At 43.4% G+C, this 22,542-nt stretch overlaps 1 non-coding gene across 1 annotated transcript; it reads left to right on the forward strand.

Annotated features, from left to right (window-relative positions):
- Nucleotides 1-3,319: 3,319 nt before the first annotated feature.
- Nucleotides 3,320-3,392, forward strand: TRNAG-CCC (transfer RNA glycine (anticodon CCC)). The gene has a single exon. It is a non-coding gene; the product is annotated as a tRNA-Gly (tRNA).
- The last annotated feature ends 19,150 nt before the right edge of the window (nt 3,393-22,542 follow it).

A 22,542-nucleotide genomic window follows, 5' to 3' on the forward strand; every position in this document is an offset into this window, starting at 1 on the left:
TTTGTTAAGCATTCACTCTTTGTTATCTTGCTAAAACAGAAGGGTGTTGTATTGAGAAGGGGGATTCAGGAAATTACAGTGTTAGAGGACCAAAGTACACCTTGTTTTCCCTGTGGAAGAAGTTTGTGAAAAAGAGAGTGGACAGTGCTGTTTTATTTTCTTTTTAAATGTATTTATTTGGTTGTGTCAGGTCTTAGTTACGGTACACAGGATCTTCACTGTGTGCGTGTGTGCATGTGAGTGTGTGTGTGTGTGTGTGTACATGCCACACCTTCCAAAGCAATCGTCTTGATGGGCACTTGGGTGTTTCCATGTCCTAGCTATTGTAAATTGTGCTGCTGTGCACGCTGAAATGTGTATATCTTTCTGAATTAGAATGTTCATTTCTTTTTTCCCCCAGATATACACCCAGGAGTGTGATTGCTGGATCATATGGTAGCTGTAGGTTTAGTTTCTTAAGGACCCTCCATACTGGTTTCCACAGTCATCCTGTATTTCGCTTTGATATTCAGTCTCCCCTGGCAAACTTAAGATTCTCCATAAACTCTGCTTCAGGGTAATTTCTCTGGACCCCACAGCGCCGAGCACAGTGCCTTAGGGAGAGCACACACTCAGTAAATACCTGTCACATAAGTGAAAGATTTATAATGAATGCCTGTGCCATGGCAGAAAGATTTATGCGGTCCACCTGTTAAGAATAAATTACTCTTCTCCTCCTGACTCAAATTTTTTTTTTCTTTCTGCAAATAGGAATAATAAACATTTTTTCTACTTTTAACAAAAATATGTCCGTAAGTGGTCTCTGTGGGTGCTGGTTTTCTCAGGGCCCACTAAGATGGTTCTGCAGCTTCTCTCAAAGTAACCATTGGCTGCCGCCCCTGGACGTGCTCCAGCCTTGAAGTGGGGATGGGAGAACCATGTGAGTGGTGAGTGGCTTCACACAGGGTACTGGAGTGAGGCTCCCCCTTCTTACGCCTCCTGGAGCCTTAGAACCCTCGCTCCAGCCTCAAGACCCAAACTCACTCTTTGACAACCTGGCAAGCTTTTAGATCTCATACTTTGTCTAGGAGCACAGAGAACTTCAACCCAGACCTTCCCCGGAGGTAAACCTCGCTAGACTACTGGTATGCTGTAATTGTGTCCAACTCTTTGCGACCTTATGGACTTTAGCCCGCCATGCTTCTCTGTCCATGGGATTCTCCAGGCAAGAATGCTTAAGTGGGTTGCCATGCCCTCCTCCAGGGGATCTTCCTCACCCAGGGATCGGACAGTGTTTCTTACGTCTCTTTTTTCCTGCACTGGCAGACAGATACTGGACCACTAGCACCCCTTGGGAAGCCCAGACCACCTCAAGTTCCCCTCAGTTACTGTGACTTCACTTGTTGTGATTTTTCAGCTAAAATCCCACTGCTGTAGGAAGGGGCTCCGCATGCCAGGGCACCCGAGTTCTGTGTACTTACAACTCAGTCTCATTTGGGCTTTCATTCCAAGTGGTCCAACTCCTACTTGTTCTTGAAGCACCCAGCTTTTGTGGGCAAAAATATGCAGACAAACGCGGCTTGTCCTTTCTCGTTTTACTTTCGTGCCCTGTGTTCCCAGTGCCCTCTGCCTGTCCCTGGTGCTCATGACGTCACACATCCTGATGCTTATCCTAGATTACGTAGCACAGAAGACCCTCCTTCTGACCCCCTCGCCTGACCCATCCTCCCCTTTCCACAGTGAAGCTTCTTGATGTAAATGTGTGACAGCACCTGATATCTCTACTTGTCCTCCTGGGAAGCAAAAGCAAATCTCAACAGCCTGAATACAAACAATGAATGAAGAGAAGTCCCCATACCCACCTTCACTGGGACAGATAAAAAAAATAAAATAAACACAAGAAGGAAATCTCCATTCAATCTATGGACTATCAGAATGTCCAGTGAAGCCACGTCTGCGAAGCTGTGTCTTTTGTTTTTTACAGTGCGTTTAACACCAAAATCACTGCAGATGATGACCACAGCCATGAAATTAAAAGACGCTTACTCCTGGGAAGAAAAGCTATGTCCAAAATAGACTGTGTATTAAAAAGCAGGGCCATTACTTTGCCAACCAAGGTCTGTCAAGTCAAAGCTATGGTTTTTCCAGTGGTCATGTATGGATGTGAGAGTTGGACTATAAAGAAAGCTGAGCACCGAAGAATTGATGCTTTTGAACTGTGGTGTTGGAGAAGAATCTTGAGAGTCCCTTGGACTGCAAGGAGATCCAACCAGTCCATCCTAAAGGAAATCAGTCCTGAATATTCACTGGAAGGACTGATGCTGAAGCTGGAGCTTCAATCCTTTGGCCACCTGATGTGAAGAACTGACTCATTAGAAAGACCCTGATGCTGGGAAAGAGAAAGATTGAAGTCAGGAGGAGAAGGGGACAAAAGAGGATGAGATGATTGAATGGCATCACCGACTCAATGGTCATGAGTTTGAGTAAGCTCCAGGAGTTGGTGATGGACAGGGAAGCTTGGCGTGCTGCAGTCTGTGGGATCGCAGAGAGTTGGACATGACAGAGCAACTGAACTGAACTGGTATAAGGACTATTAGAATGTTGCTGGCAGAACTCTTACTGTCCACACGGGTAGTAGATTTTTAAAATGTGGAAGATCAAGCATACTGTTGTGAACATCGAACATCACTTTATAAGTGTGTCTGCGGTAGTTAATAAATTGTCAAAAATAATAAGACTTCTGCCAAGAATAGAAGCTATAAATAGAAAAAAATCAGAGGAGACTGCTGTGAATTTTTTTTTTTGAAAGATAATTTTCCTTGTAAATAATTTCTATGAGGAATACACAACCCTTCAGTGGTCAAATCTACATTCCCAGCTTCTGAAGTGAACAGTCTCTGAATTAGAATGCTCCCAAAGATGTGGAGTTAAATAGAGATGCAGCTACAGGGTGGCCATTACTTAAGTAACTTAATGAACACTGATACGGAGGAAATAAATCAAATGCAAACAATCAACACCAATCAAGGAAGCTGAGGATTTCGGGCACTTAAAATGTATTAAATGAGTGTTTCAATCACAGTGGGTACTTTTTCACAAACCCTCTTAATCAGCTAGCATCGTTTCCACCAAAGTGGCCCTTGCATGTAAATATGGTGGTCTGAAAAAAGCTGGTCCATTCCCACGCAAACACCATTAGGAATGGAAATTCTGCCAGGCGTTTTCACTGATAGGATAAACAACAGCAAATGCATTGGGAAAGGTCAGTGAAAATCACGTTTAGGAAAAAGCATGGAATGATATTTTGCACATGGTTACAAAGATAAGAATTTCAAGGATTTCCCTGGTGGTCCAGTGGCTACGACTCTGCACTCCCAATGCAGGGGGTCCAGGTTCAATTCCTGGTCAGGGAACTGGATCCCACATGCCACAGCTAAGCGTTTTGCGGGCTGCAGCTAAAGATCCCACATGCCACAATTAAGACCTGGCACAGCCAAATAAATAAATGTCGATACTTAAAAGAATGAAACAAACACAGCAGTAGAGTGATATGAAGAGCATGTTTCTAAAAACTGAACCGATAAATACAGATGAACATTAAAAAAAAATAAGAATTTCAATCATAGAATAAAATTTAAGGTCTCATTCCAGGTGGCCAGGTCACCTTCAGCAACCATTTTTGGCTTCTTATGTATTTTTTCATGAAAGTTCTAGTCATATAAAAGTTCTTATATGTGCATCTTTATTTGTATATTTATTATATGTGTGCATAATTAATAGTACATGATGGAGGGCTGGTAGGCTGCAGTCCATGGGGTTGCGAAGAGTCGGACACGACTGAGCAACTTCACTTTCACTTTTCACTTTCATGCATTGGAGAAGGAAATGGCAACCCACTGCAGTGTTCTTGCCTGGAGAATCCCAGGGAAGGGGGAGCGTGATGGGCTGCCGTCTACGGGGTCGCACAGTGTCAAGCACGACTGAAGTGACTTAGCAGCTTAGCAGTAGTACTTAGTACATAAAGTACAGTAATGCTTTTAAGAATATACATATATAGCTTATATTTCTATATGATTTAATGAAATATGTGTGTGTGTGTGTGTGTGTGTATGTAGGCGTGTATGTTTATGTTTATCATCGACTCAATGGACATGAACTTGAGCAAACTCTGGGAGATAGTAGAGGGCAGGGAAACCTGGTGTGCTGCAGTCCATGGGGTCACAAAGAGTTGGACATGACTTAGTGACTGAACAACAACGATGTATATGTGTATATACATGTATATGTGTATATGTATACATATATGATGCATATATGTATATACAACACACACATATACACATGGTTTGTTTAAATAAGTGTATACTCAACTCATTGTTTTATACCTCACTCTTGGTATTTAATGATACATCATGAAGATCTTCCTGTATCTGCCTGTATCAGTTCAGTCACTCAGTCATGTCTGACTCTTTGTGACCCCATGGACTGCAGCATGCCAGGCTTCCCTGTCCATCACTAACTCTCGGAGCCTGCTCAGACTCATGTCCATCAAGTCGGTGATGACATCTAATCATCTTATCCTCTGTCATCACCTTCTCCTCCTGCCTTCAATCTTGCCCAGCATCAGAGTCTTTTCCAATGAGTCAGTTCTTTGCATCAGATGGCCAAAGTGTTGGAGTTTCAGCTTCGGCAACAGCCCTCCAGTTGGCCTATATAGGTCTATTGCATTCTGCTTAAGGTTTATGTATTATTTTATTGTGTGAGTTCATCATTATTTATATAACCATTCCCTTGTAAGGTAGCTAGATTATGTCCAGTCTAGCCAGATTATGTCCAGGAACTAGAGTTCCTAAACACACACAAATACATATACACACATTTAAATATAGAGTTGGAATTACTTGGGATTTTAAAAGCCAAATACTTTGATTCCAAGTATATATTCCATTTCCAGATATACCCCCCCCCACACACATACATATTCATATGTTCCACTTTACATGTAATATTCTGTCTAATTCTCATTTATGTATTAGTGTTGCATCTGTTTTACAGACTGTGGATCAGAGAATCAGAGGGGGTTAAATAATTTGCCAGAGTTCACCCAGATAATAAACACATGGCCCTTCTTTTAAACCCAGGTCTCCTTTTAGCTTCAACTTTATTCATCTTTAATCACTGTACTGCAGTTTGAATGTTTGATCAATGTGAAAAGAGTCATAATTGTATACATTTCAAAGAACGTGTATAACCCACCTCAAATTCAAAATGGCACATAATCCAGACCCGACCCATCAGGGCATCCCACACATTAGCCTCAAAAATGACTCAGGGATGAGTACCTGGTCTAGACAGACCACTGAAACACAATTCAGAATTTTTTGGACAAATCACCTTGATTTGTCTGGTTTAGAAATTGTGAGGATGGGAGATGGCACCGTGATGAAAGATGCTGCCAGTTCCCCAAACTGGACATAATCTAACCGCCTTACAAGGGAATGGTTATATAAATGATGATGAGGATGGTACAGGGATGTCGAGAAAATCTGGATGAAATAATACAGATACCTGTGTTTCAGTTATTACACAGGACAGTAATGCCTTCTTCCCAACCCTCTTGATGCACTTTGGGTTGGGTTTTCTTCCGCTTTGTCCCTTAGAGCCCTGACTTATGTAGACTTCTCTCTTTCAGTTTCCAGTGTGTCCATATATGTACTCATCCTTACTAATATCTTTGGCAATTGACTTTTCAATATAAAATGAATAATATCTGTCTTGCCATCATCCTTTCTAACCTGCTCTCTGCTCTCCTTTCAGTTATTTCACTAAGACTCCCATTTGGTTATGTCCCTCTCTTTATCAAACGTTGTTGGTGGCCTGTCAGCTTCTGCAGAGTCAAATCTCTTTGTTTTAGCTTGGTAGTCAAGGCCTGTGGATATCTGGTCAACCCCGTCTTCATGTTTCAGCACCCTGACTCTCCTCAAGTGTGCCTGTTCCAGAGAGATCAGACAATTTACTGTCCTTCCCAAAGACAACAAGTATATTCATGACTTTATGCCTGTGCTATGCTGTTTCCTCCTTCATGAGTTACTTTTTTCCTCAGCCTGTCTTGGTGTATTCCAGTCTCCTCCTTTAAAGTGAATGCTCATTTTTCAGGAGATCTGGAGCCTTTAATACCTCTGACAGAATGATATGTATTATATTAGATCAAAGTTAGTCATTCATATGTCTTCTTCATGCCCTTGTGTGAGGGTTCCCTGGCAGCAACTGCGTCTTCATCTGTGAGTCCCTAGGGTGCATAACATTGCCAAATCAGAGCAGAAGCTAATGCCTGTGAATGAACTGACAGATAAATGAATGATTGGATGAGCGATGCGTATTTTCCTCTCTCTCTTTTTTTAAACAGCCAGCTTTTATTTATTTTTAACCTTTTTATTTTGTGTTGAGGTATAGCTGATTAATAAGCCATGTTGTGATAGTTTTGGATGAATAGCAAAGGGTCTCAGCCATACATATACATGTATCCATTCTTCCCAAATCCCCTTCCTATCCAGGCTGCCAGGTAACGTTGAGCAGAGTTCACTGAACTCTACAGTATGTCCTGGCTGGTTATCCATTTTAACTATAGCAATGGGTACCTGTCCATCCCAAACTCCATAACTATCCCTTCCCCCTGACCTTCCCACTGCCAACCATACATTGGTTCTGTAAGAGTATGCGTCTCTTTCTGCTTATTCTCTATTTATTTGTAAGTCAGTCACATGGGTTTATGAATATAAGCAAAAATGATTGCTTTACTTTTTTTCTTATTTGTACTATGTTGCAGGTTTTAAGTCTTCCGACTGCCATGAGGATTCTTTAATGTAATCAGACACTAAATACCTTACCAGATACATTTACCTTGAGGATATTGATGATGGCTTTTATGGTTATTTGAGATCTCTCTAAGGCTTTGTATATGCATCAATTATTTCATTTTTCATTTATCTATTTGTTGACTTTTATTAAACACTTCATAGAGTCCAGACCTTGGTCCAGGCCACAGCTGGCCAAAGACAACAAATGTGTGCTTTCTACCTCTAGGAATAACACAGTCTCTAGCCCAGCTCTTTTACAATTGGATCTCTTTGCTGCCCTCCACACACAAATAATAATCACTACTTATTAATAACCGTCTGTGTGTTAACAGTCATGTGGGTACTTTATGTATACTCATGATGACTCTCTTAACAACTCTGAGAGTTGTCAAAAACCTTATGTCGTGGAGGAAGAAACAGAAGCTCAGAAGCTGAAGTGTCTTGACTGAGAACTCAGCAGTGGAGCTGGCATTTGAACCATAATTTATTGATGTCAGTGCCATTACCCCATAATGCCATTCCATGTTCATGTTCCTCTTTCAACCAGACTTCTTGACGTGGAATTTCTTTTTTCCTTAGACAAATGTTTAAGCTCTCCCAAGCCCACTCAGAAGATTATTTTAATGAAAATATTCTGCTTACCATGACTCCTCTCCTTTCTAACTTTTCTTTTACTGAAGTATTTTATCTTTCTTAGAAGTCCTTTTCCATATCCATATTTTTGGTATCTGTATAATTAGAAGTATTTTGATTGCAAGCAACAGAAACCTATTTCATACTGCTTTTAACAAAAGGAAGTACAGATATCTAAGTGACCTCAGACTATATTAGATACTGGATTTGGGAAGATTTTGTGTTAGCCTACAAAGTTTAATTGAAAGCACATGGAGAAGAGGGCACGGAGGATGAGATGGTTGGATAGCATCTGACTGAAGGCAAAAGGAGAAGAGGGTGGCAAAGGATGAGACGGTTGGGTAGCAACATCAACTCAATGGACATGAACTTGGGCAAACTCTGAACGATGGTGAGCGACAGGGAGGCCTGGCATACTGCAGTCCATGGGATTGCAAAGGGTTGGACATGACTTAGCTACTGAACACCACCACCACCAAAGTCTAATAAGTGAATTCAGGAATGAAGGTATCAGAGACTGGACCCCAAGATTTGGGGCTGGAGCTAGTGGCCCAATACTGAGAAGATATTCCATTTTTGTGCTCACCTCTTATCTCCACTTGTGTCTGTCTCTTGGTGGATGGGCATTGTCAGACGATAAACTTCCCCTAAACACCCAGGAAAGAATGAGGAGGCAAATCCAACAGTTTATCTTTTGAGCATCATGATATCTGCCTTCCCCCAATGCCTTCCCCCAAAGTGTGGGTCAGAAGAATCCCTGGGAATAACCTCCATTGACTTGGCTTTGAGTTTGTCCTTCACTGGACCTTGATGCTTGGGAGGAGAGTAATATTGTACTTGATAGCCCTGTGATGACATCATGGGTTGAAGTCATTGGCCAAAAGCAAGAGCGGTGATCCCGCCAGCAGAGAGGACATGAGAAAATATGCTGGGAAATGAAATATTAGATGCCGTAGTCCATGATAGAAGGAAGAGTCAGGATTTGTACTAATATAATTATATGCGGACAGCAGGTAGAGAGCATTTGTCCCAGTCTGTCTGGTACTGCCTTAGTTTATGTCTTCTCCTGGAATCCTGTCCAGGACAGCACTTGTCACTCTCAAAAAACATCCAGGTTAGATGATATATGATGTTGCCACTCTAACTATCCAATACAATGTGTGAAATTGTGGCTGTCTTGGGAAACTCAGTGAATGATCTTTATTCCCTTGTCCCCAGGATCATTCCAGACATATAACAGTCCCCCAGTCTTCCATGGGTTGAGGAGTAACGTAAGAGTATTGAACCAAGCCATGGTCTGGAGTCAGATGGGCACTTCTCTAGTTTCGATTCTGATAGATAGTTGGCTACTTAGGTGATCTGGAGCCATCAGAACACCTGTCTGAGCCTCACCTTTAAAACAGTAGAATTATCAGATGCCGCATCTCCTTCACTAAAGTGTTAGCAAGGGGAAATTTGCTGATGCTTTGAATTGTACAGTTCTGTCCTAATTGTAGTAGTAGTATTAACAGCCACCATAAAATTTGAGTGTTCATCTATCTAGACATCTTGCCAAAGTCTTTGCATGAATTACCTCATCTTGTCGACAGAACAGCCCTATTAGTATCTGTATTACAGATGAGAACACTGGAGCACAGAAAAGCAAAGATATGTGCCTAAAGTCATGGGACAAAGACTCGACAAAGGTCAGATTCAAACGTGGACCAAGGCTGTTCAGCGCTGGGCAGTGTTGAATTACTTTCAGATAGGGAGTGTGTGTGAGAGAGAGAGAAAGAGAGTTTTCTTTCCCAACTCTGCCTTATTCCCCTGACTTGGCTCAGAGGAAGTCAGCGGCCACATAATCCTGAGGAGTCACTGTCGCCCAAGATGGCAGAGCCGACCCGCACTGCTTAATGGCTCTGGGATGACCCCTTACCGAGGGACGTCCGTCCCTTTGTCCCGTGACATTGATGTTACTGTCAGTTGACAGTGAGCTTTATCATCAATCCGTTCAAGTACAAAAGGCCACTGTTTGGAAACTGTCATTAAAAGCAGCCTCTCTCTTTTTAAAAGCAATCTCTCCTTCTATTCCTTCCTTAATAGGAACCAGTGTACCAGAAAAGGCTGACCTTAAGTTGAGCCTGTTTAGGTTTTTTTTTTTAAGACATAGAATAGGTTATGTTTTTAATGTATTTAGGATTGGAGGCACAGAATTAGAATGGAGCTGGAGGTAGAAGAAAATAGAAGCCAGGGTGGGAGAGAAGAGTGGTGGCCTTGGGTTTTCTTTGCTCTTGGATAATGGGCATTTCTCGTTAAATCAACTCAGTCTATTTCACAACCTGTCCCCTGGTGATGTATATACTCTTTGGACAGGGCTGTGGGCTGCCTAAAGATCTCTTTTAGCCATAGGACATGAGTATAAATAAGCTTTATGTAGTTACAGCTGCTAAGAGAGATTATGGATAGAGTGTCTTCTAAAAGGATAGGGCAGTGTGTTGATTGTTACGGGGACGTGGGGAAGGAGAGAAGAGAGATGATCCCGAAGGGAGAGGTTGGGTGAGTTCTACTGAACAAAATTCCCCCGTGATCTTTGTCACTTTTTAACAGCCCTTTGGGGAGGTGATTTTATTTTAATTGAAAAAAAAAATAGAGATATTTGTGGTTCAAAAGTGGCTCAGCATGGAAGTTAAGAGCACAAGTTTTGCAACCAGGCATCCCAGGTTCAGATTTAGCCTTTGTCATATATGTGCATCACACAACTAGCATGCAAGTTGCTTAATCTCTCTGTGCCTATCTCCATGGCGATGACTGTACACATTAGCTGGGAAGATGAAATGAAAGGAGGTGACACGTGGAAAGAGTTTAGAGAAGAACTTGGCAGATCATGAGGGCTCAGCCAACATGTATTCATTTTTATGCATTTTATTTTTCAAAATTAGTTTATTACTTTTCATTTGGTTTTGTTTTTTGGCTATGTGGTGTCACCTGTGGGATCTTACTTCCCTGACCAGGGATCCAACCTGTGTCCCCTACATTAGAAGCATGGAGTCCTAACCACCGGACACCCAGAGAAGTCTCCAACATTTGTTCTACTTATTCATTCTTATCCTTTGTTCTTCTTCTTAATATATATTATTTGTTCTTATTTATGGGTACATGGACATAAATAAGGCCATGACAAAAATAAAAATTTGATTCTTTCACACTTTGAATGTGCAATGAAGAAGGCCCAGTTGGGGTTTAATTGTTGGTGGTTGACTGCTTATTGTTGTTGTTGAGTCATTAAGTCATATCTGACTCTTAATGACCTCATGAACTACAGCATGCCAGGCTCCCCTATCCTTCACTGCTGCTGCTGCTAAGTCGCTTCAGTCGTGTCTGACTCTGTGTGACCCCACAGATGGCAGCCCACCAGGCTCTGCCATCCTTGGGATTCTCCAGGCAAGAACACTAGAGTGAGTTGCCATTTCCTTCTCCAATGCATGAAAGTGAAAAGTGAAAGTGAAGTTGCTCAGTCGTGTCCGACTCTTAGCGACCCCATGGACTGCAGCCTACCAGGCTCCTCCATCCATAGGATTTTCCAGGCAAGAGTACTGGAGTGGGGTGCCATTGCCTTCTCCAATCCTTCATTACCTCCAAGAATTTGCTCAAATTCATGTCCATTGAGTCAGTGATGCTATCAAACCATTTCATCCTGTGCCACCCCCTTTTCCTCCTTCCCTCAAACCTTTCCAGCCTCAGGGTCTTTTCCTGTGAGTCAGATATTTGCATCAGGTGGCCAAAGTATTGGAGCTTCAGCTTCAACATCAATCCTTCCAGTGAATATTCAGGGTTGATTTCCTTTAAGATTGACTGGTTTGATCTCCTTGTGAGGAGGGAGCATTTAAGTAAGAGACCAAACAGATGAGAGGAACTCAGTTGTAGCTCAAGCATCTTCATGAAAGGAAACAGAAGGTGCCTAGGTTCTGAGGAAGGAAAAGAGATTGGTGTGTGGAGAAGCTGAAAGAACCCAGGTTGTTGGAGTGTGGTGGGCAGGGGGCAACCAGATTAAAGGGAAGGCAGGGAGGCAAAGGCCAGACCATTGGGGCATGCAGCCAAGGTGAGGGCATGGGTTGCATCTTTTGTTTATTTTTGTTTGGCTGTGTTGAGATTGGTTGTGGCATGAAGGATCTTTGTTGTATTATGTGGAATCTTCTATTGCAGCCCATGGACTCTCTAACTGGGACTCTCGGGCTTAGTTGCCCTGTGGCATGTGGGATCTGAGTTCCCCGATCAGGGATCAACCCTCATCTCCTGCATTGTGAGGTGGATTCTTAACCACTGGACCATCACAGGGAAGTCCCATGGCTTGCATCTTAGAGCATCAGGAAACCATGGGGAGATTTGGATATTGAATCCAGGTCAGATTCACATTTTACAATCCCTCTTTCTATGGAACACAAAATGGCTTGAGGGGTGAGGCGGGGCAGAAAGAATGAAAGGAGGCTATTGCAGATGAGTGGGCAAGAAGTGTTGTTGACTTGCCAGAAAGTGCTAGATTTAGAGCATGGTCCCCAGCCCTTGCCCCCAGCAGATGATCTCTGGGCCCAAGCTATTTGTTCTTACCACTGTGTTTACTTATTACATTCCTCTGCATTGTTTTTTTGTTTGTTTTTACAAGGCTATCAGGACTTCCCTGGTAATTTAGACGGTAAAGAGTCCACTTGCAATGCCGGAGACCCGGGTTTGATCCCTGGGTGGGGAAGATCCCCTGGAGAAGGAAATGACAACCACTCCAGTACTTTTGCCTGGGAAATACCATGGACAGGAGGACCCTGGGCAGGCTACAGCCCATGGAGTTGCAAATAATCAGACACGACTTAGCCTTTCAACAACAACAAGGTTATAGGGCAGGGACTCTTCTTCCTGTTTCTTTATATGTTTAGTCCCTTGTCCAGTGCCAGACCCTTCATAGGTGCTCAATACCTGTTTAATTTTACAAAGCTTCAATACTTTGGCCACCTGATACGAAGAGCCAACTTATTGGAAAAGACCCTGATGCTGGGAAAGATTGAGGGCAGGAGGAGAAGGGGATGACAGAGGATGAGATGGTTGGATGGCATCACTTATTCAATGGACAAGAGTTTGAGCAAACTCCAGGAGATGGTGAACAACAGGAAAGCCTGGCATGCTGCAGTCCATGGGGTATCAAAGAGTTGGACATGATTGAGCCATTAAACAATAGCAAAACAAAAACAAAGCTATTTACTGGATGAATACACGCAGTATAGTCCTCATGGCAGTGTTTAATTTTCTAGCCCCTAGGATAAGAACATCAGTAATCTTCATGAATGATAAGGTTATATTCCTTTTGAACTTGCCGTGTTCATGATGGGGAGGAGGGCGTCTCAAGATCTTTATGTCTCAGAAGATGGGCAACACCACGCACCTTGCACTTGGCTGGGGCTGACGCCAATGGGGTTCAGCTGTGTGGTCTTTGCAGCAAGATATCCCCTTAGTCCCTCACTGGTGGCATCGCATCTGGGAGCCCCGGTTAATTTTCATGGAGAAGAAACCTTTCAAATGCAGGCCTCTTTCATGCTCTGGGAAGATTTGAGAGGGGTCAACCCTGTTTAGATTGGTTCTCGGCACCAGTCTGGGGAGCCTGCTGGCTCTTCTCAGCGTGGGGTGTGTTGCAGAGAGGAGATGAGCAGGAAACAGACCAAAGAACCAGGGCACTTCCCAGCTGGAACCAAGCCTGTTGTGTGTGGATTCATTATTTTGTTGGAAATTAATCCCCGGAATGGCCGACATAGTGTATTTGAATGTGAACCGACCATGTGCTTGGTGGCCAAGGGAAAGTGGCTTTTGGATTATCCCGTCTCATTGGTCGTCCTTGCCTCTGAACCCTGCCATTAGTTTGGATAATTGAACTAGGCCTGGTTTTGGGCTTTCACTCCCCATCTGTTGCCCTTATGGCCTTTGGGGTGGGGTGGGGGGCATGAGAGGGTCTCGTCCTGCTTGCTGTCATTTACCATGGAACTGGCGTTGCTTACAAACCCCAGTGACCCTGAATCTCACTTAATGGGAGTGTTTCCTGGGATTCTCGCGTTCCATCTTCACACAGAGCCTACAACAGTAGTAATAATAACAGTAATAGTAACAGGAAGAAGCAGCAGCACTTACTCAGCATTGGCTGTGTGCCAAATCCAACCGTGTATTAGCTTATCTAATTTTCAGAACAATACAAATGACAGCAACTCCAGCCCTAAGAAATGGGAGTCACATGGACTAGGATCTGAACGATATGCTTGGTACTGAACCGGGTGGAAGCCCTGCCTATGATGTAGGTACTGTTATTACCCACTTGTTACAGGGAGCTCAGAGAGGTTAAGTCACTTGCCCAAGATGACACAGCCAACATTTGGTAGTGTCAGGTATTGAATTTACATTTCTTTTGTTTTTAACTTGATTTTTTGCAATTAAAAATTTTTTTTAATTTAATTTTTTTAAGCTTTAAAATAAAAAATAAAAAAATTTCATTTTTAAAGTGAAAAATGTTTTAACTTTCTAATTTTAAAAACATTTAATTTTTAAAATAAGTTTTCATTAAAAACTTTGGAAAACTCCCTGTGCTGGGTCTTTGTCACTTTGTGTGGGTTTTTTTCTAGTTGCAGTGAGTGGGGCTACACTGGTTGTGGTGAGCTTGCTGCTCATTGCAGCGGCTTCTCTTGTTACAGAGCGTGGGCTCCAGGGCACTCGGGCTTCAGTAGTTGCAGCACCTGGGCTCAGTAGTTGTAGCGCTTGGGCTCAGTAGTTGCAGCACCTGGGCTCAGTAGTTGCAGTACTTGGGCTCAGTAGTTGCAGCACCTGGGCTCAGTAGTTGCAGTACCTGGGCTCAGTAGTTGCAGTACTTGGGCTCAGTAGTTGCAGCACCTGGGCTCAGTAGTTGCAGTACTTGGGCTCAGTAGTTGCAGCACCTGGGCTCAGTATTTGCAGCACCTGGGCTCAGTAGTTGTGCACTTGGGCTCAGTAGTTGTGGGTCCCGGGTCTGGAGTGCTGCTCAGTAGTTGTGTCACACGGGCTTACTTGCTCTGCAGCGTTTGGGATCTTCCTGGACTGGAGATCAAACCCATGTCCCCTGCATTGCCAGGTAGATTCCTATCTGTTGTGCTACCAGAGAAGTCCGTTGAATGTATACTTCTGTCATCAGAGCCCTTGCTTTCTTTAAATTATAGCTACCAAGAAGCAAAAGCCAAAAGATACTATGTGTGGGTTGGCGACACTTGACTTTATGACAGAGAAAGCATCTTCTAGATTTTTGTTAAAGCATAGTTTCGCAATTGAGTATCTTGTCAGGCTGAATGTGGGGGTGTGTTCAGTGCTGTACTTGTTTGGAAAAGTCATCTTGAAAAAATTCCAAAAGCCGCAGTTGGTCAAAGGAACAGGATATTATATTATAGGATGTTCTTGATTTGTTTTCTTTTCTATGCCAAAGTTTTTTTTTTTTTTTTAAAGCTTCTATTCCTGACTGTCTATAACCAGGAGGCAGAAAGACAACAGTGCTCTGTACATTTGCAGCAGATATTCAAATAAGATAAGTACATAATTAGCATGGAGCCACAGGTGAGGTACACTGAAAGATTTGAATTCTGCATAGGGAATTAACAAATAGTTCCTGATAACAAGACATCCTAAACATGTTGCTTTCAGATGGGAGTGAATGGGGAGTGTGGACACAGCCCTTCCAGACAGTTAATAAGAGAATGGATTGTTCATGAACACCAGTTTCTTGTGTGCGTAGTACGTGACAAATAATACCCAGACTGTGTACGCATATAACTTACTCCTCACAGTAACCATCTGAGGCAGGTACTGTTGTTGTCCTCCTTTGTAAATAAGGGCATTGAATCTCTGATGGTTAAAAGACATGGCCATGTTCTCCTTTCTCTGTCTTTCTCTCCCCATCATTCTCTCTCCCTCCAGCCCTCCTCTGTCTCCATCTGTCCCTTCTCTTCCTCCCTCTCTGTTAACACCCATGTATCCTCTCAGTAAATGGAAAAGCTGGCATTTGAACTCAAGTCTCATCTAACTCCAAGCCCTATTCTCTTAGAGGTCAATGTTGGGGATTTTAGCAAAGAGGTTACTTTTCGAAGTTTACTTTTTTTAATGGGGATCTTAGTTCCCTGACCAGGGATTGAATCCAGGTCATGGCTGTAAAAACCCTTAGTCTTAACCATTGGACATCCAGGGAACTCCCAAGGTTACTTTATAAAACATTCTGTTTTCCACCATCCTGTATAAGCCCTGTCTTTGTAATACTGCCCAGAGTGATCCCGTCTGGACTTTGGCGTGCCACCTACTTCAGAATGTGAGGTGACCTACACAGCCCACGTGCGCCAGCTCCCGGGGCCACACGGCAAGCCTCTAAGATGAGCGCCGGCTGCACCTGTGGCTCGGATGGGCAAGCTGAGATCTGTTTTCCAAAATCACGTACACAGAGGTGGCACTGGCATCAGGCTTCTCTGAGCTCTGAATTTGCGCTCTTAACTAAATGCTCTGCTATTTGGTCTTCCAACCAAAGCTAAACAGATGATATATGAATAGGTAGATAGATGTGTAAAGATATACATATGTGTATGCATACGTCTCTGTCTCTGTCTGTCTAAATTTAGAACTCGAGATGGCCCTGCCTTTCTCTTTCTTCTGAGTCATCTGGCCAGTCCACTGCATTCTGAGGAGCAGTGCATTTAACTCCTTGCTGACATTGGTATTCCTCTTTGTCGCAGCCCCCGTCATAGCAGCAGTGGGAATAAAACCCAGAGCGTAGTGCCGGGAATATAAATGGGTTATTTTTCTCTTCAACTCTGAGTAGGATAAAACTCTCATAAAGAACCAGGGAACAAAGGTTCCGTGAGAAACATACACCAGGGGACTTGGCTCTGTCTGATACAGCCTGTGAGACAAAATGGAAATAGAAACTCAGGATAAAAAGGAATTCCAGGGAGAATGTTAGGTTTGCTTCCTTGATGGCTATCCACAGTCCTGTGCATTTAGAAGCACTAATAGCAGTTATTGAGTATCTATTCCGTAAGCAAAGCTATGGTAGGTTGTACCACCTATCAGCTTATGATTCAGGAGTTATAGATGGATATGAACTCAGTAGTTGTGATGACAGAGAATGTTGATCTCTCTATGTATTTGTCTACTTGTGCAGTTGTGTCTATCAAAAGCATGGAGCTAATCATTACAAGTCATAAAAATATCCAGGTGCCTATCATTGGAAGTAAGACCTTTTTGAATAATAATAATTAAAAAAAAAAGGATGTGAAAGTAAAACTTTCCTTTTGAGAAGTGTACTGGTAAAGTGGTTGAGTGGGGCTTGGTCAGTATCTTCCTGAATTCAAAGGTTGGTTCCAGTGTCACATGATTGGGGCTAAGTGAGTAACTTACCTTCAGTTTCTTTGTCCACAGACAATAGGTTCTTTATAATCTATTCTTGTTCAGTCACTAGGTTGTCTGACTCCTTGCGACCCCGTGGACTGCAGCACACCTGGTTTCCCTGTCTTCGCTACCTCCCTGGGTTTGTTTCAACCTATGTCCATTGAGTCAGTGATGCCATCCAACCATCTCATCCTCCGTTGCCCTCTTCTCCTCCTGCCCTCAAACTTTCCCAGCAGCAGGGGTTTTTTCCAGTGAGTTGGCTCTTTGCATCAGGTAGCCAAATGTTGGAGCTTCTGCATCAGTCCTTCCAATGAATATTCAGAGTTGATTTCCTTTGTAATCTGGGCAACTCTTATAAACACTTGATCCATGGAATCCAGTCTCCTTACCGAGCTCCAGTCAATAGGGTAGAGCAATGAACAATATTTGAGTTGACTTTGAACATGAAAATAAGACAAAACAACTCACTGATTTCTCCTGGAAAAAAAATAATACACACACACACACACACACACACACACACACACACACATTAAAGGGAGTTCAGTTGATAATCTTCAGTGACACTTCTCAAGTCCTGTTTCCTTCCCTGTTCTCTTGGGTTTTATACTATGTCACAAGCTTTCCTTGGTTTTGCCCACCCGCCCCTCTCCATTCTGCCCTCAGCCCATCAACCCTCTCTCTTACTTTTTAGGTGTGGTTTGTCAGGTCTCAGGGAGCCTTCCTATGCCTCCTCCTCCTCTCATTCTCAAAGTCAGCACCACATTTGTCCTGGCACTTGCCTGACCTGTCAGCCGGCTAAGGCGGGTAACACAGAGTGGAATATCTGTTGATCAGTGAGGGAGGTGGGTAGAGCCTGAGAGTATTTCCACATTAGTACCATCGGGTTTAACCTCTTGAGCTGTGGCTTCCCCTTGTCAGAGGCTCACAGTGTAGACCTAGCCCCAGAGTCTTCATTCCCAGTCACAGGATAACTCTGTTTCATACTTGAGATGCGGCCACATGCAGTCAGTTCAGGACCACTTTCTCCAGCATGCTGCTACTCCAGGATGCTGCTGCTCAGGAAGCAGGGCTCATGTTTTGCTACAGCAAGGGATTGGAAGGGCAAATGGTGGAGAGGAATAGAAGAAATGAAAGTTGCAGCTGTGCTTCTGTGAGGCTAGTGCGGGAGACGTGTGTGAATAATGGTTGATTGTGAGGGTAGCTCATCATACACACAAGTGCAGTTGGATGCCGACAGGAGTATGTGCTACTCAGCATACCATTCAGATGGTGATCGAGCTGACTTCAAGATCCACAGAGAAGGTCATCCTGAAAGGGTGATGAAATAAGGCAGTCAGGTAGAAAGGATGGTCCAGCAAGGAGCAGAGGATGAACGAAAGGAATAAGGCAGGAGGAGGCAGGTGTCCCTGAGGTAGGCTGAGATCACTGAGCATCCCAGAGTCCATGGAGGACCAGTGAGTTGGAACACAGACGTGACACAGACATGAGTTGGAAGAGTTGGTGAGACCACATCTTATGGACTGTGAAAGCTAGTCTCAGGCTTATAACACCATTTGCACTTGAGAAACTTCTTTTAAACTTTTTATTTTATATTGGAGTATAGCTGAGAGTCCCTTGGACTGCAAGGAGATCCAACCAGTCAATCCTAAAGGAAATCAGTCCTGAACGTTCATTGGAAGGACTGCTGCTGAAGCCAAAACTCTGATACTTTGGCCTTCTGATGCAAAGAACTGACTCATTGGAAAAGACCCTGATGCTGGGAACGATTGAGGGCAGGAGGAGAAGGGGACGACAGAGGATGAGATGGTTGGATGGCATCACCAATTCGATGGACATGAGTTTGAGCAAGCTCTGGGAGTTGGTGATGGACAGAGAAGCTGGCGAGCTATAGTCCATGGGATTGCAAAGAGTTGGATATGACTGAGACACTGAACTGAACTGATAGCTGATTGATAATGTTGTGATAGTTTCAGGTGGACAGCAAAGGGACTTGGCCATACATACACTTCATGGCAAATAGATGGGGAAACAATGGACACAGTGTCAGATTTTATTTTCTTGGGCTCCAAAATCACTGCAGATGGTGAGTGCAGCCCTGAAATTAAAAGACACTTGCCCCTTGGAAGAAAAGCTATGACAAACTTAGACAGCATATATAAAAGCAGAGACATTACTTTGATGACAAAGTTCCATCTGGTCAAAGCTATGGTTTTTCCAGTAGTCATGTATGGATGTGAGAGTTGGGCTATAAACAAAGCTGAGCACTGAAGAATTGATGCTTTTGAACTGTGGTGTTGGAAAAGACTCTTGAGGGTCCCTTGGACTGCAAGGAGATCCAATCAGTCCATCCTAAGGAGATCAGTCCTGGGTGTTCATTCAAAGGACTGATGTTGAAGCTGAAACTCCAATATTTTGGCCACCTGATGCAAAGAACTGACTCTTTCGAAAAGACCCTGATACTAGGCAAGATTGAAGGTGGGAGGAGAAGGGGACAACAGAGGATGAGGTGGTTGGATGGCATAACCAACTTGATGGACATGAGTTTGAGCAAGTTTCAGGAGTTGGTGAGGGACAGGGAGGCCTGGTGTCCTGCAGTCCATGGGGTTGCAAAGAGTCAGACATAACTAAGTGACTGAACTGAACTGATACATGTATCCATTCTCCCATCCAGGCTGCCACATAGCCCTGAGCAGAGTTCCCTGTGCTATACACTAGGTCCTTGTTGGTAATTCATTTTAAATATAGCAGTGTTCATGTTGATCCCAAACTCCCTAACTATCCCTTCTCCCTCCTCTTCCCCTCTGGGAACCCTAAGTTTGTTCCCTAAGTCTGTGAGTTGTATTTGTGAATTTTGAAAAGCATGTTAACCAATATAATCCACGTGTATTTAGGACAAGTCTTTTCAGCCTTGAAACAATTGCCATTTTCTGCTGCATGATTCTTTGTTGGGGTACCCCATCCTGTTCGTTTCAGGAGGCTCAGCAACATCTCTGACCTCTGCTCACTAGACATCACTGGCACCCTCCCTCCCTATCACCGCCAGCAAAGTTGTCCCCAGATATTGTCGGATGTCCCCTGCAGGTGAAAATCACCTTCAGTTGAGAAGCTGTTCTTTAGGAAGGTATTGCCCATAGAGGTGTGCTGGGAAAAAGGCATATGGACCAGAAGCAGGGAACCCCTGAGAAGGCTCCTTGGTACTCCTTCAAGTACACTTTGGAGCAGAGAGTGAGAAGGATATGTGGATCCCCAAACAGCCCAGAACCTACCTGTATTGCTAGCAGGATTGCCATGAGTCTAGGTCATATTTGGGTTTCCCAGGTGGCTCAGTGGTAGAGCCCGCCTGTCAATGCAGGTACCGCAGGAGACGCAGTTTCAGTCCCTGGGTCAGGAAGATAGATCCCCTGGGGGAGGAAATGGCCAACTTACTCCAGTATTCTTGCTTGAATAATCCCATGGTTGCAGGAGCCTGGCTGCCTACAGTCCAAGGGGTTGCAAAAGAGACAGACATGACTTAGCGCCTAAAGAAGAACAACAAAATGTCATATTTATAGGAGCTCTGAGAAAAGGATCATCGGGATCTGAGGTATCTAGAAGGAAGTGGGCATGTTTCATTTTTTTGATGTATTTTATTTTTCTGAACTTAAGATGGTCTCACAGGCAGAGCAACAGTATATTTACTGTAAATTATAGCAGAGATGTTAGCCAAGTCTCTCTTCCCACCCTCTATGTTAAAAGGCAATGTTAGCAACATCTGATGGTGAGTTTCTGGCAAAGATTCACACTGTCCTTACCCTGGCATGTTTTGTAGCATTTTATTTATTTTTAAAACTCCTTAGAATTGTGCATTTTTGTCTGTGTTCACTCAGTCCTCCAGAACCAGCTGGCCATTAAAGAAACTTAGAAAGAAAATTTGCTGAAGCATCTTTGCTCTTGTTTGTATTGCATAATCAACCGAAATAGCCCCAGAAGTGATTATATTTGAAGTTACAGCGATCACAAAGACACTGCATCATTCACCTTGACCCTGCTTAGGACTATAGCCTTTACTCAAATTTTATTATCTGTCAAAAGCAAGGATTTCTCTTAAAAGTGAGTGTGTTGTGTGTTAGTTGTGTATGTACACTGTGTGTGTTAGTCACTCAATCGTGTCTGACTCTTTGTGACCCTAGGGACTGTAGCCTGCCAGGCTCCTCCATCCATGGAATTCTCCAGGCAAGAATACTGGAGTGGGTTGCCCTGCTCTCCTCCAGGGCATCTTCCTGACCCAGGGATTAAACCTGGTCCCCTGCACTGCAGGTGGACTCTACCATCTAAGCCACCAGAGAATTGTGTGTGTGTATATCCACTGATTAATTTTGTATGCTGTTTCCAAATAAATCTTCCCCAGTCACATCTCTGTTCGTGCTCCTGCTCAAACACTTTCAATGGCTCCCTGTTACTTCTCAGATCCACTCGAAGCCACTGAGCAGCACAGAATGCCCACCATGACCCACACCCTCTGTTTCCCAGCCTTATCTTCCCCTACTCTTTTTTTGTGCATTTTACTTTTTAACACTTTCACTTTTCACTTTCATGCATTGGAGAAGGAAATGGCAACCCACTCCAGTGTTCTTGCCTGGAGAATCCCAGGGACGGCAGAGCCTGGTGGGCTGCCGTCTATGGGGTTGCACAGAGTCGGACATGACTGAAGCAACTTAGCAGCAGCAGATGATTTTCTTTAACATTATTAAAAAAAATAAAGAATAAATGAATCAATCCACAAGGTTCCAAGTCCATTTATAACATCTGATAACAATACGGAATACTAAGGCACGGATGTTTCTCACACTCACTTTCTACATCAAAATTATTATTTGTTTCTGACAGTGCTTCTGGTATTTAATTTTACTATGTCAGACAGGAGATCTCAAGTTGCACATTCCAAGCGTGTGCAACTATGAATTTTTCATTAATTACTCCAACTGAAATTGGATACAAGCCTCGCTTAGACGATCACCCATTGTTTATGTATTCAGTTTGTCAGCCGGGTCACCCACTATCCAATTAAATCTATCACTGTTCCTTTGCTTTCTGCTTGTTTCATTTGCAAAAAGCTTTGCCATCCTTCCTACCCCTTCCATCCTTCATGTGAAGTTCAACAATGGAGTTCATGAAAAGTTCCACACAGCTCACACCAAAACAAGCATGACCTGCGTCCTTCTTGATGAATGTACACAGACAGATCTGTGCGTCTCCGTTTCCACTTCCTTGTCTTGAAGGAGGTCCTACTAGATCGAGGCAAAATACCTTCCTTCTTTTTCTCTTCTGCAAAGTCTCTTTACCGTCTGGATTCACCACCGTGTATCCTCTTTCAGACTATCTTAGGGTACGGAGTAGAGACATAAGCATAAGTGAATCGGTGATTTAAAAATATCTGATGAAAATAAGTTCTTTTCCCTCTTTCAGATCTCTAGGCACAGTCCTGTTTAAATAATTCCTGTATCTTTGTGAGAAATGGTGTTCAAGATTTTCAATTCTGGTAAACAGCCACCACCATCAATCTGCAGACTTTTGATCCCAGATACCCATTGCCTCTACAAAATCTGTTGAGCTGGGCGAAAGTTCTCCCGTTGAAAATAATGCAGCACTTTATATGCAGCCTGTATCCCATGACACTTGATAGATTGCC

This window comes from Bubalus kerabau, chromosome 23, assembly GCF_029407905.1.
Source record: "Bubalus kerabau isolate K-KA32 ecotype Philippines breed swamp buffalo chromosome 23, PCC_UOA_SB_1v2, whole genome shotgun sequence".
Taxonomy (NCBI): Eukaryota; Metazoa; Chordata; class Mammalia; order Artiodactyla; family Bovidae; genus Bubalus; species Bubalus kerabau.